The sequence below is a fragment of the Tiliqua scincoides genome, chromosome 14 (assembly GCF_035046505.1).
Source record: "Tiliqua scincoides isolate rTilSci1 chromosome 14, rTilSci1.hap2, whole genome shotgun sequence".
Classification (NCBI taxonomy): Eukaryota; Metazoa; Chordata; class Lepidosauria; order Squamata; family Scincidae; genus Tiliqua; species Tiliqua scincoides.
Window position 1 is genome coordinate 7,140,422 of NC_089834.1, and position 18,737 is coordinate 7,159,158.

Sequence of the window (18,737 nt, forward strand, 5' to 3'; positions counted from 1 at the left end):
TGCAGGGTAGCGGAGATCTCTGTCTGTCTGTATTGTGAATTGGCCTCACTTTTGGCATGGATGCTTTCATAAGTGCTACCTGCACATGGCTAGGGTGTGTTTAGGACTGTGTTGTAAAGTGGTGAATGCATCTCCCAAAGAGGTGATCAGAAGCACAAATGCTGATTTATGTTAATGTAAATAAGTGCCTCCCTTGCTGGATGAGATGAGCCTGTCTAGTCCCTGCAGCCTGTTTTTCACAAGTGGTCCCCACTTTTGGTGACTAGAGTGGGGTAGCCTAGAAAATGTGGATTTGGGGATAACCCCAGAACACTGGAAGCAGTTGCTTGACTACGCATCAAATTCTCTGTGGAGCCATCCAACTGACTTTAGCTCAGTGCGTTGACAATGATTATCTTTTGGCTGCGTGCTACACAATAGCAAGTAGCTTAGCGGTGGTAATTTTTTTAAATGGAGACATTTGGCTCTGTTGGCAACTGGGACCAAAATTATAATTTGATTTCTTCCTCATTCCCTTTCCTTGTGGCTTTCCTCAAAATGCCCCCTTTTTTGGCTGTCTGGGCTGCTGATCTAGCTTCTAAAATAATTTAGAGAGGGAGGAACTGAATGCTGCCTATATGGGTTGTTTTGAAGTCTGGTGTGGGTCGGGACCCACATTTTTGATCTGTTTTGAGGATGGCACAGAAATTGCATTATTGTCTTTCTGAAATGTATTGGTCCCGTATCACAATTACAAGAGAAGCTAAAGGAAGCTCTTTAGGAGGTTACTTGTTGTTAAAAGCAAGGTAGGATTGTAGGAAGTGTCTACTAATCGCTTCCAGGAGGTGTTCTAAGGCAGCACATGGTTTTCACTGGCTACTGAAAATACCTTCTAGGTACCTCCGCGAGGCCTTCTGAGGCATGGGGTTACTGAAATCCGCGGGTGCCACACCTGTGCGTAAGGAGGACCCCACTGTATTGTAAACAGAATATTTGGGATATAAAAATTTTAAGTAAAACAAACTAAATAAGTCATACACACACCTAGTTTATTTCTGTCAGTTCAGTGCCTTGTTTAGAACCATCTTGTTCTTGGGAAGGGGGATTTTTCTCTCTCTTAGTCCTCCTGAAGGTATGTGGCCCTCCTTTTGTCACCACAAAAGAAACCATGCACTGAGTTTGATTTGGCTTTCGCTGTGTCTGTAAGTCCAAACATTCCTTTCTTTTAAACAAACACACAAACCCAACCTCAACTTTTCTCATTATAACTTTGGAGAGTCCAAAGATTATGTTGCAAATGAAAAAAAAAAAAAAAGCCACAGGACTTTGCTGCTGTGGTTCTAACTGTCTCCAGCTGGAATTAGCACTTCTCTTAACATTTGTCTTGGTGGCTGTTTGTGGGTGATACGTTTTGATCCACGGACTAAGTACGTCATCTTAGAACAGTCAACATGACTTCTGATGGGAATTTGCTGCTGTAAAATGTGGTGATGGCCACTAGGGGGCAGACCTGTACTGCCCTGAGGGTGTCACCTGGTGCAGTCCACACCCCCTACACCCTCCTAGTGACGCTACTGACTATGGCAGCTTTGACCAGCAGGAGACAAATCAGGAATGGTATGGTGGCAGGGGTAGATCCAAGAGGGGACCATGAGTGTGTGGTTCCCCCCCAACTGTTGTGCCAATGGGGAAAGGTACTCACTGAGATGGGGAGCAGCCCAAGATGGCAGGAGCCCAGGTCTACCCTACAGGTAGTCTGGGCGGGAGCCCAGATCTACCTGCCCAGCACGCATTGGCTGCGGAGGCCAGTTCAATTGGGAGCCCAGGTCTACCTGCCTGAAAGAGGCGACTCCAGAGGGCAGTCGGAATGGGAGCCCAGGTCTGCCCAGTAGGTAGATCTGTGCTCCAAGTCTGGGAGGGAGCCCAGGTCTACCTGCCCAGCAAACCTCAACCAGTTCAACTAGGCACCCAGGTCTACCTCCCTGGTACCTTCCCCAGCACTATTGCGTCCAACAAACTTGGAGAATTCTGTGGCTGGTTGAAAGGGATTAAAAAAACCTACTCAAGTGGTTTGATCAGAATCTCTCATGTCATGTGGTTTGGCTTTCAGTGCCTTTTTTTTTTTGCTAGTGCTTGCATTCTCTCCCCCCCCCCCCCCAAAAAAAAAACACATCATCTAAAGCTCATGTCGGAAAGAATTGTTTGTTTCATTTTGTTCGCTCCTTAAAATGATGTATCCCAGGGTTTTAATCAATGGATGGGACGGGAACTCTGTTTTGAAGAATAGCTGTTCTCTGTTATTATGAGAGATGTGCCTGTCCTTGGAAAGATAAAAAGCCAACCTGCTTTCCATATGGCAGGCTGCAAATCTGTTGAGAGCATACATCCTCCGAAAGAGAAGCTGGGCCACTCTCACCTCTTAAAAACTTTGCTGCTCTCTATAATGGATGTGTTTGTGCTTCCATCAATATCTTCAACGATCCCCTTGCAAGCATGTGGCACCCAGAATTAACAAAGAGAGGTGCCATGGCCGGGGTCATCCTGAAAGGTCTGCTTATACAGTCATAGAATGTTAGAGCTGGAAGGGGTCCTGGCGGTCATCTAGTTCAACCCCCTACCAACTGCAGGCAGTTGCTATGACATCCCTGACAGGTGGCCATCCAGCTTCAGCCTGAAAACCTCCAACACAGAAGAGTCTACCATTGCATGGATCTGACAGCTCTTACAGTCAGTCAATTCTGCCTTTCTATGACTTCAAGTCCTGCCCTCTTCAAATCTACAGTCTCCTGGGATTGCAAGATCAGTTATCCAAACTTGACTTGTCTTTTTGTCAGCTGCTGAGCCAGGATGGTTTAGTGGTTTGGAACTTTAGACCTGTAAGATCCAGGTTCAGATCCCCACTTAGCTATGAAATGTCCTTGGGCCACTCACTCACTCGCTCTCAGCCTCACCTACCTCACAGGATTGTTGCGAGGACAAAAGGAGGGAAAGACCTGTGTACACCACCCTGTGTAACAAACACCTTTAGCGGAATACCCTCCAACAAATACCCTCCGACACCCTTGGTTGTTGGAAGGGTGGTGTAAAAATATGAATAAACAAATATGTGGTGGTGTTGTGTTTGTAATCTGAAGTCCCAAAGAATCTTTGCTTGGTTGTTCTTAGGCATTTGTCAGGCTTATGATCCCACAGATTTTGGTGTGAAGGTAAATCATGCTGTTATTGGGAGTGCATGTAATTCAAATGCCCACCAGGCTCACTGTCTAGAAGGAGAGAGAACAGGGACAGTAGCAATAGCCACTGGAGTGGGGGCTTGTGATGAATCTTGTGATGAATCAGGGCAGACTTCTTCTTGTAAAACATAAGAGAGCCACACCATTAAAAGGTGCCCCTGGGTCCAGGCAGTAGGTGTTGGCCCTTTCTAGGCAGACCTTGGTGTTTTTTTTCCTAGATTAGTGGTCTTTAACCCTTTTCATCCCATGACCCAGAGAGAGAGAGAGAGAGAGAGAGAGAGAATGATACTGGGGACCTTTTAGAGATCCCACCCACTTCCTGGGATGCAATCTACCCACCCTGTTGCTGCCCACCCCCCATTTCCCCCCTCTTGTGACTTCACAACAACACTGTGAGGTAGCTACCTGAACAGGGCCGCCCTTAGGACCTGTGGGACAAGACGGCGAGAAGAGGCTGTGCAGGATTAAATCAAGAACCCAGTTTGGAGAAGGCAGTACCAACATTGGGTTGGATCCAAGCCCTCTCTTGCACAGGCTTTGAAAGGTTTCCACACACACACACACACACACACACACACACACCCCGCAATGGGAATCGTGACCCCCCAGGTTGAAGAACGCTTGCTCTGGATGGAACAACCATTTTTTGAAATCAAATGTGTTTTGTGAAGAAGGGAGCCTTGATTAGCTTGAAGGAGTTTGACTTGGAAATGTTAATTCAAGCCTCTTCTGTGCCCTCGTTCATTTCTGGTGAGCCATGACCTGCTGCGAGTCCCTCGGCGGGGGAGCTGGCTTCAAGCACATTGCATAATACTTGCATTTATTTTTGGAGCACTTCAACCTGATCGCCTGCAGCCAGAATCCCTCTTGAAGGGATCACAGGCTTGATGCATCTGATATGATGATCTTTGGGGGTGGGGGGGAGTGAGAAGTTTCCTTCCCCTCAAATATTAGACCTTGTGTGCTTTTCTACTCCATAGTCCCCCTGTATTTTCTTGCTTTCCCTGTGGTACAAGAGTGCACATGGAAAGATCACCTTAAGCCTGAAAAAACTGCATGTCGTTTTAATAGGACGTAGAGCAGGGGAAGTTCAGGGTGGGTGGAATAAAGTCGAAAAGAGCATTTAGAGAATTGGGAGGGACCCAGGGTAAGTTTATAGAGCAGCACTGCAGATCTGGGCTCATGTGATAACTGGGTTCAGGTGGAAACTCAGGTTTAGAGGAATTTGCTGTATCGTATGGGCAGCCCAGTCCTAATCAGTGCTGGCACAGCAAGGCCACTCTGTATCCAGCACTGGAATTGGGCAGGCTCAAGGTGTCCTCAGAGTAAGGGAACATGTGTTTTTTTAACCCCATGTAGTGCTCCAGGCTGCTCAGTGCGGCTACTCAGACCTGTGCCAACAAAATCACTGCCCAAGTCCCAAAAGTCCCATGTACACAAGGGGGTTGGGATATGGCGTATCCCAGAATATGGCGTATCCCACCTGGACTCGCAGCTGCTCCCGGATTCCCAGGTGGCAGCTGTGGCTAGGGGGGCCTTCGCTCAGCTTTGGCTGGTGCGCCAGCTGCGGCCGTACTTGGATCGTGCAGACCTGGCCACGGTGATCCATGCCACGGTGACATCGAGGTTAGATTATTGTAACGCGCTTTATGTGGGGCTGCCCCTGAAGATGGTTCGGAAACTGCAGTTAGTGCAGAATGCAGCAGCCCGTGTGGTCACTGGAGCTAGGCAGTTTGACTCGGTCAGTCCGCTTCTCCGGGGACTACACTGGCTGCTCATTCATTTCCGGGCCCAATTCAAGGTGCTGGTTTTGACCTTTAAAGCCCTGTACTGCTCTGGGCCAGGGTATCTTAGAGATCGCCTACTCCCGTACAATCCGGCTCGTCCTCTCAGGTCATCAGAGAAGGCCTTTCTACAAGTGTCGCCTCCCAAGGAGGTTTGTGGAGCAGTGGCAAGAAATAGGGCCTTCTCAGTAGTGGCACCAATGTTGTGGAACTCCCTTCCCCTTGACTTGAGAATGGCTCCCTCTCTTGAGTTTTTTCGGCGAGGCCTGAAGACCCTGTTCTTTAAACAAGCCTTCTGATTCCATGGCCTTCTTAACTTTTTTATACATTTTTTAGTTTCTATTTACAGGCTGGATTCCTCTATGACTTGCTGTTTTATGCTCTTTTTATTCTGACTACTGTTTTTATGGCCTCTGTTAATGTGTTTTTAATATGTTTTTAACCTGTTAAATCAGGCTTTTAAAACTGTTTTTATATGTTGTGAGCCGCCCTGGGTCCCTTTTAGGGAGAAGGGCGGGATACAAATAAAGATGATGATGATGATGATGATGATTATGGCGTAAGCCTTTGACTCTGCCCCCTCCCAGGCCTGATCCCCCTCCTGTTCTGCCCTCCCCCTACCCCGTTGCACTCCCTCTCTGCCAGGAGAGGGACAGGTTGCAGTATGGTGGATTTTGCAGTAGTTTACATGTGTAGTTGTTGTGTAACGCACATATACCTTAGTAGTGCACTATGCTCAGTATTCCACCCACGCTCTGAAGAGGCTGGGTTGGCACTTGAATTTTGTGTTTCTGGAAACCAAGGAGGAACAAAACAAAAACTGAAACCATCAAGGCAAGCAGAGAAGGCTCAGGGGTGACTTTAGATCACCACCAGAGCCACGGGTCAACCAACCTCTAGAGGAGGGGTCTCTAAACTTTTCGACCAAAGGGCCGCATCAAATACCTGGCACAGTGCCGAGAACATAAGAACAGCCCCACTGGATCAGGCCATAGGCCCATCTAGTCCAGCTTCCTGTATCTCGCAGTAGCCCACCAAATGCCCCAGGGAGCACACCAGATAACAAGAGACCTCATCCTGGTGCCCTCCCTTGCATCTGGCATTCTGACATAGCCCATTTCTGAAATCAGGAGGTTGCACATGCGCATCTTGGCTTGTAACCCGTAATGGATTTTTCCTCCAGAAACTTGTCCAATCCCCTTTTAAAGGCGTCCAGGCCAGACGTCATCACCACATCCTGTGGCAAGGAGTTCCACAGACCAACCACACGCTGTTTAAATAAATGCATTAGAGATGGAACTTAGATGAATGAGTAAGTGAATGGGCTCAAATGTCCAGGACTTCTCTAAGCACGAACACAGCCCAGTAAATAAAGCACACACTTAAATGGACCCCCATTCCCCCGCCCTAAAAGCACAACTCTGGTTGTGTTTGGTCAACTGGGCCAGAGGCTCTTAGGGGATCAGAGGCTGGTCATGGGCTGGATAGAGGCTCTCCGCGGGCTGTATCTGGCCCCCGGGCCGAGGTTTGGAGACCCCTGCTCTAGAGTGACCTTCTGTTGACAACCACTAAAATTAAGTATAGAGTGTTAGAACAGATAAAAGACAAAAAAGGATAAAAAAACAGATATTTACCCAGTATGTGATTAATCTGTGGAACTCTTTGCCACTGGATGTGGTGACAACGTCTGACCTAAATGCCCTTAAAAGTGGATTGGACAATTTTATGGCGGAAAGGTCCATCACAGGTTACAAGCCATGATGAGTATGTGCAACCTCCTGGTTTTAGGAGTCTGCCGTCTCTGAATGCTAAATTCAAGGGAGTGGCAGCAGGACACAGGGATCTTGTTGTCTTATGTGTACCCTGAGCCATCTGGTGGGCCACTGTGAGATACAGGAAGCTGGACTAGATGGGCCTTTGTCCTGATCCAGCAGGGCTTTGTCTTATGACCCCTAGGGTGCAATCATAACCCCTTATGTCAGTGGTTGCCAGCAGTAGCCAATGGGACGTGTGCTGCATCCTGCAGTTGGGTGTCACTCATGGAGTCCTCCTCAAAGTAAGGAAATGTTTGTTCCTTTACCTTGGAGCTGCATTGCCCTTAGGTCAGTACTGGAAAGCACTGACATAAGCAGTTAGGATTGTGTCCCTAGTGTAGCAGAATAGTCTCCATCATTTTTTTTTTCCACCCTGAACTTTCCTTTCATTCAAACCTGCAGCAAGAACCCAACATCTATTTTCTTACAGTATGAATTTCTCCTTCTCTCTCTAGGGCAACCTGAATTAGGGTCCCAGGAATAGGACCCAGAGCATAGGGGCAGTGAGAGTGCCCATGCCTACTGACCTAGACTTGGTTAGCTGCCTTATTAAATGCACCTCTGTCCTTTAACGTAGTTTTGTGCAGCGATGCCACAGCTTCATTTTTGCTCTCTCGTCGTCAACATCCGGGCACTGATCCACCCCAGCAGTGGTCAAACATCTGTTCCCCAGGCAGAGCAGCTTGCATTTTGACAGTGTGTTATTATAGCAGTAAAATGGAAGCAAAAGCTTGGAATATGAGACGCTTATTTAGCAAGGCAAACCATTTCTGTTCCAAAATGCTACCATTAAAATATATCTGAATGAATGAAAATTAGAGGAGACCACCAGCTGGTCCTGGTTAACGGACATGTCCGAGCCTTGAAAATTGCCTGAAAAGTCCTCTTTGTGTAGAAGACTGCTGCCGGAAAGGGGAGGTGGACATCCTCTTGGCTCCTAGAGCCTATTCCTTACCTTATGCTAGGCTTTTGGTCTGATAGGGGTGCGTGTTCTCCGGACATTTAATTTCTCCCTGCTGCTGTTTTTAAATGACTCTAGCCCAATGAGCAAAGAGGGGGTTTTCAAGAACGAGGCCATGCCAAAGCACAACTCTTTCTTCAGAGCGGGACTCTCCTGCAGATTGATGGACAGAAAGGAATTTTCAGACATTTTGGGTACAATTCTAACCCCTTATATCAGTGCTTTCCCTGGCTTTGAGGAGGCCCCCGTCAGTACCACCCAACTGCAGAAAGCTGCACATGTCCCATTGGCACTGCTATGCCAGTGCTGGAAAGCACTGACATAAGGGGTACCTAAAATAAAACTGTGACAAAAGCAGAAGCCAAGCATGTACATGTAGAGTGATGAGGATGATCAAAGGGCTGGAGAAGAAGCCCTCCAAGGAACTATCCCGCGGGTACAAACTGCAAGAGTGGAGATTTTGCTTGGACATCAGGAAGAAATTTGGCAGTGGGACAGATTACCAAGGGAGGGGGTGGCTTCTCCCTCGCTGGAGAACTTCAAGCAGAGGCTCAACAGGTACCTGCCAGAGATGCTCTAGGAGGATTTCCTGCTACAGGTAAGGGATTGGACTATACCAGGGATGTCAAACTCATTTATACAGAGCGCCGAAGTTAGCATTCATGGTGCCTGCTGAGAACCAGAAGTGACATTGTTAAGCAGATGAGGGCCAGAAAAGAGCACTTTGTTCTCACGTAGAAACGCATTAGCCGCAAATGACAGAAGAGAAAATGTGCAAAACTTGTTCACGTTTTCACTTCTACTCCATGATCCGTCAAAGATATTTGAATCCTATACTGAGAACAAGGGGAGGACTTACAGACGTGGCAAGAATACGCTACCTCCTAACTGATTCTTCTGAGGATATAACAGACACTGTGGCAACTTTCCTATATCGGCTTATTGAGCCGCGCAATCGAGAAGTTGATTTGTTATCTGGCTGACCAAATGTATATATGAGTAGTTGTAGATTTTTTTTTATGTCAATAAAGGATTCTATATCTATCATGTTTGCAGGATTTGAGAGAGCCCAATTATCGAGCAGAGCAAGCCCAATTATAATTGGGGCCGGATGAATTGCTTTTGGGGGCCGCATCTGTCCTGGGGGCCTTGTATTTGACACCCCTGGATGAGACAGTCTTGTGGCTCCCTTCCAACTCTATGATTCAAGCCCACAGGTGGTTAGCGCATATCCCTGCTGTTTTGTTTAAATTTGAGAATCCTTTATTGGGGGAGAGAGCAGAGCATGAGGGACGGTGATGATGTTAGTGCCACCTGGTCAGCAGTTCTCTGTATGCTCTGCTTGGCTTTGACATGGCACGATCGACGAAGGGAAGTGCCTGCATCAGGAAGCGAAAGGAGCCCCGAAGGCTGCCTGCTGACGTCGAAGGCTGATGACTCTGATTCAAAGAGTGCCCTGAAAGTGATGTCACGGTAGTTGCCTCTGGCAGGTGGACTGGGAACAGGGCCGGCTTTAAGCCAATTAGACCAATTGCTTCCAGTTGGGCCCTTCACTAAGGGGCGCCTTGTGCTAGGGTAATCAAGTCTTGTCAAATGCTTCGTGCCTGTGTGCTGGGTGCAGCGGGTCTGGGCCCACCACTTCTAGCAGTACCCGCTGCTTGGCACAGTGAGTGGGGGGGGGGGAGTTTCTTGCAGTTGGTGGGTGATACCCGCCCCAGAGAGGAAAATGCTCCAGCAACACCATTGCCTACCAGCTGTTAGAACATAAGAACGTAAGAACAGCCCCACTGGATCAGGCCATAGGCTCATCTAGTCCAGCTTCCTGTATCTCACAGCGGCCCACCAAATGCCCCAGGGAGCACACCAGATAACAAGAAGACCTGCAAGGCCTCCTGGGAATTGTAGTTAAGAACATAAGAACAGCCCCACTGGAGCAGGCCATAGGCCCATCTAGTCCAGCTTCCTGTATCTCACAGCGGCCCACCAAATGCCCCAGGGAGCACACCAGATAACAAGAGACCTGCATCCTGGTGCCCTCCCCTGGTATTCTGACATAACCCATTTCTAAAATCAGGAGGTTGCACATACACATCATGGCTTGTAACCCGTAATGGATTTTTTCTCCAGAAATTTGCCCAATCCCCTTTTTAAAGGCATCTAGGCCAGATACCATCACCATATCCTGTGGCAATCATTTCCACAGACCAACCACATGCTGAGTAAAGAAATAGCATGTATTTTGACATCCTACAAGGTTCATCAACACTTGTACATTACAAATGACATTTAGGCTGCAATCCTATACATCTTTCCTGGGAGTAAGCCCCACTGAACACAGTGAGACGTACCTCCAAGTAGACATGTATAGGATTGTGCCCTTAAAGTGTTGATCAACTTTTCCCAGTATTTTCAAGCTCTGTTGCAATCCCACCAATGGTGAAAAACAACCACCTTTCTTCTGCTTTGTGACAATCTTTGTTGCCCATTTCCCAGGGAGGCAGATGTCATCGATAAGCAGTTTCATAGACTTTTTTTTGCTATCGCAATGAGGCAGCAGCAGCATGAGATCCAGCAGTAAATGTGTCCAACCGTTCTCTGATGTAACTTCTTGCAAAGAGTTTTCTTAGTGACAAAGCTGAGAATAAGTATTTTTCACCTTTTTCATACTGCCCAAGGAGCTCCAAGGAGGTCTGGGCGTGGTATACATGGTTTCTTCCCCCCTTTTGTCCTCACAGCAACCCTGTGAGGTCGGAGAGGCTGAGAGAGAGTGACTGACCTAAGATCACCCAGGGAGCTTCATGGCTGAGGGGGGATTTGAACCTGGATCTTTGAAATCTAAGACCAACTCTCAAACCACTACATCATCCTGCCTCTGGATCAGAGGTCCAGATTGTCAACCTGTCTCCCTCAGGAGGTCTAGCTTGCTCAGTTGCTCAGAGGTTTCCAAGCAGATGGTGAAAGCATGCTGATTTGGGTTGACTTCCTGTTGACAGTGCTTGGTTGTGTTTAGTTATTGTGTTCTCTTGCCTCTCATTTTTACTATTTTATTGCATGTTGCTGTTAAGCGTTTAAGGTGCCAAGAGTCACCCTGATGGTCCCTTTGGAAACAGAAAGGCAGGATACAACTATTTTTTTTTAAATTAATACATCTGTACCCATTTTCCTTCTATACAATTCCTGAATGCCCCTATCTTATTTCCCCAGAAGGTGGTATATTTGGGATAGCTGTTTCTTTTGCCTTTTTGAAAGGTTGAATTCTCAATTCCATCTTACTTTTTGATCAGAATTTTTTCTCTCTCTTCAAACTATGCACATGATCCCATAACGGGAGATACTGAAATAGCTGGGGTCTGACTCTCATTATTAGAATTCCAAAGGTAAGAAACCTCGGAATGGCCATCTGGAAAAAATGTACACGGTTGTTGAATCTCTTAAGTGAGTAATGCTGAGAGAGAGAGAGAGAGCTGAACCATACATGAGAAGTTTATCCATCATTCAGGCTGCAATCCTGCTTACCCTGGAATTAATCTCACTGAATTTAGTGAGACTTCAGAGTAGGTCTAGGTAGGGTTGTGTTATTAGAGCAGTGTTTATCAAACTGTGGGTCAGGACCCACTAGGTGGGTCGCGAGCCAATTTCAGGTGGGTCCCCATTCATTTCAATATTTTATTTTTAATATAGTAGACTTGACGTTACCATGGTGTGTGACATGGCGTTTGGGGAAATGTTACAGACCTGTACTTTTAACAAGCTACTATGTATAAGCTTTTCGCAATGATAGTCAATGGGACGTACTCCTGCGTAAGCGTGGGTGGGATTGCAGCCTAGGATTGTTAAAATATTTCCTGCTTGATGACGTCACTTCCGGTCATGACATCACTTCCAGTGGGTCCTGACAGATTCTCATTCTAAAAAGCGGGTCCCGGCGCTAAATTTGTGAGAACCACTGTGTTAGAGACATTCTCAGCTTTGGAGGTGGGGTGTGTGTAAAGTTGCATTTCTATCCCACCCTTGCCCCACCCATTTTACAGTATTTTCCCAACCAGGGTTGGCCCATAATACAGCCAACTGAAGCTGTTGCCTCAGGCTGTAGGTGCCCACTTCGGTCACCATCACCCGCTTGAATCGGACAGAGCCTTTCCTGTGATAGCCCGTGCTCCAAGTTATGTAATACACTGCTTCAGGGAGTTTGAGAGCCCCCCCCCCACTTGTTTCTGCTTTTAAAAAAGATACTTAAAGAGTCACCTGTTCCGTCAAGTTCCTGGTTTCCCAGCTGTTGAATCGATTTATTTTTTGCCTGTTTTTATTTTTAAATACAATTTTAAATCGGACTTTGTTGTGAACATTTTTAGATTCAGGGTGCAGTACTAACTCACTTTCCAGCACTGATTTAGCCACAATGCAGCCCCAAGATAATGATGATTGGCAACCTTCAGTTTCGAAAGACTATGGTATAAGCCTACAGCACCCGGTATTCCCAGGCGGTCTCCCATCCAAGTACTAACCAGGCCTGACCCTGTTTAGCTTCCGAGATCAGACAAGATCGGGAGATAGTGTTCAGTATAGGGAGATGGTTGGCAACCTTCAGTCTGGAAAGACTATGGTAGAAGCCTACAGCACCCGGTATTCCCAGGCGGTCTCCCATCCAAGTACTAACCAGGCCTGACCCTGCTTAGCTTCCAAGATCAGACAAGATCGGGCATGTGCAGAGTAACAGCCCCAAGATAAGGTAACAAACATGCCTTTGCCTTGAGGAAGCCTTCTTGGCTGCCTCCCCACTGCAGGATGCAGTGAACGCCACATTGACTCAGCTATGTCAGTGCTGGAAAGTTGGTTAGGATTGTGTCCTTAGTTAGCTGCTGTGGTGCTATGTCGATCAGTGATTTTCAGTGTCTTTTGTTCCACAGTACACTGACCTCCGTGATCTTTCTGTGGTCTTCACATCTTGTGATGTCGCTTCTGGGAGACCCTTCCGGTGCTGTGGCTCAGTTTCTAGGGCAGCTTTCTGTGGTCACGGCAGAGCTGGCAGAAGAATTGGGACTGACAATTAGTTACTACAGTCAGTTGCCCTACAAACAGAGCTGTAGAACCCAGGAGAGTTTTCAGTGATTTCCAACCACTGTTCTCCAAACTCCTGTGGCACACCTGCAGACCTTTCACGGCACACTGGCTGAAAATCACTGACCTAGATAAATCATAGCGAGCCCACCTTGGGCCGCCAGCATTTGTGCCAATATACCTGTTGCATATGCTCCTCCTGGCATTGCCCACTTTCTGTGTGGAAGTATGTTTAGGTCTGCTTTAGTGCCGACTGCAAAACTTATCAAGTGAACAACGCTCGGGAGTGACGCTGGATTATTCATTATTTCAGCCACTTTCACTGTCTCTTGGCAAGAGAGTAATCAAGCAACTCTAAATGTCGTCTCGCAGTATTTGTGAGTGCAAATTGGCTGGTCTCAGGTTGTCGAGACGGTTCTCAGCTTTTATTACCGCTTCTTCAAAAGTTGTTTGCTTTTTAATAATAATAAAAAAATTATCCTCTGTAATAAGCATATATAAATGCATCCTGAAAGCTGTTCTGTGAATGTCTGTTTGAATCTCCCCAATGAGTGGAAAAAATGCAGTCCGTGATCAGCGTGGAGGACAAATTTCTTAAGCGCATCTTTTGTTTTATGGCTGATACAGGCCCCTGTTTTTCTAGAGCTGCAATTGTAATATGTGACTCCATTGGTGTTTATCGTATTTGCTGATGGGGGCCAAGATAACAAGGCAAATACTGGAATGCAAGCAGAACATTTGTTGCAGGATCGTTTTCAGGGAAAAGATATTTCATTTCCTCGGCATCCCCCAAAGGAACCTGTCCCCCTCTGCATCAGTGAACCCACAGCTGATGCTGACTCCAAAGCAAATGAGAAATTGCAGCATCAGCCATTGGACTATCTCATAAGAAAAGCCCTTCTGAATCTGGCCAAAGACCCATTTAGACCGGTGTCCTGTTTCCCTCATCTCCAGGCCCCACATTTATACATCCCAGCTTTTTGGATGCATCTGGCCTGGCTGTTCTAGAGGGGATCTATTAGGAGGGGGATTTTGCTTTTGGCTTCCCATTTATGTATTTTTAAAGAAGATTTGTATCCTGCCTTTCTTCCATGACGGTACTCAAGATGGCAGTAGCAGACAGAAAGGGTGGCGGGGGCAAGCCCTAGGTGCCAGACCGCAGGGGGATTTTGAGGAATGTGGCATGTGGGGAGTGTCTGGGGCACTGTGATCCTGCTCCTTGGTGTTTCCTGGGCTTGTTGTATGTGTGTGGGAGGGCATGCAAGCTCTCACCCTTCCTTGGGTCCAGATGGCGCCATTCTGGAAGCAGAGGGGATGTGTCTGGTGCAGGGCAAGAGTGACCCAATGATTGGGGGTGTATGTGACATTTCAACATCACTGAGCCCCAGGAGGCTCACATGCGGCCCACCCTACACACTTTCATCAGAGTAAGCTATATGGAACACAACTGGGTTTTGTACTGGGCAGACATGTTTAGGATTGCACTGACAATCTTGCTGCAGGGAGATTTAAATGAGGCACGCCCCTGTGAAGTCTTCATGCATATTATATGCAAGATCTATAAAATGCGCCTTGCAGCTCGGTTGCGTCTTCTGCCTTAGACCACTTTAGCAGTGGAAATTATTATTATCCAGTGATAGCTATCAAACTTACAGATGGAGTCAGCAGAAACGACTACAGACGGGCTGAGCCTAGTTTAAGACATCGGTCTGAATTGCAGCATTCTGCAAAATATTATGGATTTTTAAAAAAAAATAAAAATTGCCCGTGAAACATGCCCGCATAATAAAACGTGCCTTTCAAGATATAGTGATTAGGAATGACTGCGCTGGTGTGTAGAGAACAGGTTTGTCTGGTTGTGGTAGTCCAAGATGCAAACACTTGAGTCTGCCAAGCATCTGTTCCAAGGTTTTGATTTATAATCTGGTTAGAATGACCTGGTTGTCCTTTAGGGTATTCTGGAGATCTGTGATTAAGATTTCCTTCACTTTATTTTATTATCATTATTTTTTTTTTTAAATAATTAGCAGTGCCATGTGTCTTATTTGAAGCTCGGAAGAAGAGAGTGTTTAATCACTCTGTGTGTTTGTGTGTGTGTGTGAGAGAGAGAGAGATGGACTTTCACTGTTATGTTTTTCTTTTGTACAGTTTTGTTGGTGGGAAACTAGAAACTCCTGATCAAAAATCTGTGCTGAGGATCCTCTGAGGCTCCCAGAATTGTTCTTTTCTTTGGGGTGGGGAAAGAGGAACAGCAAATGTCATGGCATTTAACTGAATTTGGCCAAATGAAGAAAATATTTCTTTACTCAGCATGTGGTGGGTCTGTGGAACTCCTTGCCACAGGATGTGGTGACGGCATCTGGCCTGGACGCCTTTAAAAGGGGATTGGACAAGTTTCTGGAGGAAAAATCCATTACGGGTTACAAGCCATGATGTGTATGCGCAACCTCCTGATTTTAGAAATGGGCTATGTCAGAATGCCAGATGCAAGGGAGGGCACCAGAATGAGGTCTCTTGTTATCTGGTGTGCTCCCTGGGGCATTTGGTGGGCCGCTGTGAGATACAGGAAGCTGGACTAAATGGGCCTATGGCCTGATCCAGTGGGGCTGTTCTTATGTTCTTAACTACAATTCCCAGGAAGCCTTGCAGGTCTCTTGTTTTCTGGTGTGCTCCCTGGGGCATTTGGTGGGCCGCTGTGAGATACAGGAAGCTGGACTAGATGGGCCTATGGCCTGATCCAGTGGGGCTGTTCTTATGTTCTTAACTACAATTCCCAGAATGCCTTGCAGGTCTCTTGTTATCTAGTGTGCTCCCTGGGGCATTTGGTGGGCCACTGTGAGATACAGGAAGCTGGACTAGATGGGCCTATGGCCTGATCCAGTGGGGCTGTTCTTATGTTCTTAAACTACAATTCCCAGAATGCCTTGCAGGTCTCTTGTTATCTAGTGTGCTCCCTGGGGCATTTGGTGGGCCACTGTGAGATACAGGAAGCTGGACTAGATGGGCCTATGGCCTGATCCAGTGGGGCTGTTCTTATGTTCTTATGGGTGCTACTTTGCCAGGTTGCAAGTTCTGAAGTTGCAGGATTTTAGCCTCTTCATTCAGAGGCTATCCTGCATCCTCTGGGTGATAACAGAACTGGAGAAAGAGGTAGTCTTCTATTTTGCTATTGTTGTATTGTTTGCTATTGTTGTTGTATTGTTGTAGCTCTATCCCCATAGATAAGGCAGCCAGGAAAACTGACCAATTGTCCCTGCCCACCCCCAAGTCCTGCGCTGATCCCTCAGTCTACACCCTCTGATTTGTGAGGCTCCAGCTTCTTAGTACATGGGTTCCCAAAGTGTGTATTATGGCACCTTAGGGCATTGTGGCACACTCTCAGGAGCGCTATGGGATGTCCCCAGCTGCCCTCCTACCTGTTCTCATGAGATCAAAGATGGCGGTGTCCAAATCTCACAAGATTTGGGTGCATCACCTTGGATTTCACAAGATTTCATAAGATTCAAGATACGGTGTCCAGCAGAGCAGGGAAGAAGAGGCTGTGGGGGAGTCATGACCCAGGTAAGTTTGGGAACCACTCCCCAAGTCCTGCCCCTCATTTGAACCTCATTTGAACCTCAAAGGGCAACCAAGATGGTGAGGGGGTCTAGAAACTAAATCTTCTGAAGAATGGGCAAAAGAGCCTGGTCTATTTGGCCTGGAGAAGACTACAGTAAAATGGGACAGCTGTCTTCAGATATCTGAAGGGCTGTTGTACAAAAGAAGGGAACACTTGCTTTCTGCGGCTCCTGAGGGCAGGACTAGAACTTAATGGGCTGAAACTACTTGGAAGTAGATTTAGGCTAGACACAAGGAAGTAATTCTGAACTATAAGAACTGGCCAGAATTGGAGACCTGTGCCTTGTACAATTGTGACCTCTGCTTCATTAGAGGTTCTACGGCTGAAGCTGGATGTCCGCCTGTCACAGATGCCCCAGTTGCCTGCGCTGAGCAGGGGGTTGGACTAGATGACCTCCAGGACCCCTTCCCACTCTTGCATTCTGTGGTTTTATTAACCTAGGAATCCTTCTAGGCTGTGCTTTCTGAATTCTCGTTCTCCCCTCCTTTTGGTCCTTTCCAATTCCATCTAATCAACCAGTTCCATCTAATTCTTAAGGCCTGTTGTCACAGAAGAATTGAAAGACCCGTCAATTGCTGGTCTTTTTCTTCGCGGTGCTAGTTGGTGACCCGGCGCCAGCCTGCCCTCTGATCTTGCTGAAGCTGAACAATATGGAGAGCTGAATGGGCTCAGCGCTCACCCCATCTGTACTGTGTGATTGCAGTGGCCCAATCCTTTCTTTCCCTGGGCTTCGTATCTCAGTCATCTCAAAAGAACTCTGTGAACTTGCCCTCTGCCAGTCATTCCCTTTTTGCTTTGAGCTCAATACCTGGGGACCTGCACGGAACACCTGCCTCTTCTGTTTTGTGTTAGGTTTAATTCTTGCATTACAGCCAGAGAAATGTTTCTGCACCGGCCTTCACACGTTCCTAGCAGTACCTGGCATCCATGTGGGCCTTCCAGAGATTGTACAGTTGCTTGCCAATGCCACTACCAGCCACCCTGATGGGAGGTGTACTGCCCTGGCAGTAACATCTTGATCTGTAAGATCAGAATAGCTGTGATGCAGGACCCCAATCACTCAGAAGAGGTATATTGTTGTTGTTTACTGGCAACTGTAGTGCTGAAAGGTTGTGCCAGTGGAGAATAAGGCCTGCACCAGACCTGGGAAATTCCATCTGTGAGTTTCAGCCCACACAGGATTTGCAGCCCAACGTTCACTCCTGCCTGGGGGTTTAGTTGTTGAACAAGCCAAGCAACTGTTACCCTGCACATGCCCGACCTCGTCTGATCTTGGAAGCTAAGCAGGGTCAGGCCTGGTTAGTACTTGGATGGGAGACCGCCTGGGAATACCAGGTGCTGTAGGCTTATACCATAGTCTTTCGAGACTGAAGGTTGCCAACCATCTCCCTATGCTGGACACTATCTCCCGATCTCGTCTGATCTCGGAAGCTAAGCAGGGTCAGGCCTGGTTAGTACTTGGATGGGAGACCGCCTGGAAATACCAGGTGCTGTAGGCTTATACCATAGTCTTTCGAGACTGAAGGTTGCCAACCATCTCCCTATACTGGACACTATCTCCCGATCTCGTCTGATCTCGGAAGCTAAGCAGGGTCAGGCCTGGTTAGTACTTGGATGGGAGACCGCCTGGGAATACCGGGTGCTGTAGGCTGATACCATAGTCTTTCGAGACTGAAGGTTGCCAACCATCTCCCTATACTGAACACTATCTCCCGATCTTGTCTGATCTCGGAAGCTAAGCAGAGTCAGGCCTGGTTAGTACTTGGATGGGAGACCGCCTGGGAATACCGGGTGCTGTAAGCTTCTACCATAGTCTTTCGAGACTGAAGGTTGTCAACCATCTCCCTATACTGAACACTATCTCCCGATCTTGTCTGATCTCGGAAGCTAAGCAGGGTCAGGCCTGGTTAATACTTGGATGGGAGACTGCCAGGGAATACCAGGTGCTGTAGGCTTATAACATAGTCTTTTGAGACTGAAGGTTGCCAACCAAGCCAAGATAGTCCTTCCTATGGTACTGTCATTCATCCTTCACCAAATGTCTTGGGTCTGCTGTGTCCCAGCAGCACTTAACAGCAGCACCCAGCTGAAAGGGGTGGAAGTTTTCCCTTGTGGCAATGGTTCCCAGCCTGCGTACCAAGGTACCCAGCGGTGCAGTGTATAATCTTTTTCCCCCCGCTTGCCAGATCAAGATTGTGCAATTTTTTTTTACAATTGCACAAGATCTTGCACTATTCCTGCGGGATTTCATGGGATGGCGCCACTGCTGCAGGACACCGTGGATGAAGA

The 18,737-nt window shown here is 47.3% G+C and overlaps 1 protein-coding gene and 5 pseudogenes across 5 annotated transcripts in view; 4 read left to right on the plus strand and 2 right to left on the minus strand.

Annotated features, from left to right (window-relative positions):
• ARVCF (ARVCF delta catenin family member) overlaps nt 1–18,737 on the plus strand; it is a 752,684-nt gene that overhangs the window by 523,704 nt on the left and 210,243 nt on the right. The gene's annotated exons all lie outside the window — the stretch shown is intronic.
• Nucleotides 12,228–12,350, minus strand: LOC136634958 (5S ribosomal RNA; annotated as a pseudogene).
• On the minus strand, nt 12,380–12,496 carry LOC136634734 (5S ribosomal RNA; annotated as a pseudogene).
• On the plus strand, nt 17,678–17,795 carry LOC136634874 (5S ribosomal RNA; annotated as a pseudogene).
• Nucleotides 17,825–17,947, plus strand: LOC136634633 (5S ribosomal RNA; annotated as a pseudogene).
• On the plus strand, nt 17,977–18,099 carry LOC136634556 (5S ribosomal RNA; annotated as a pseudogene).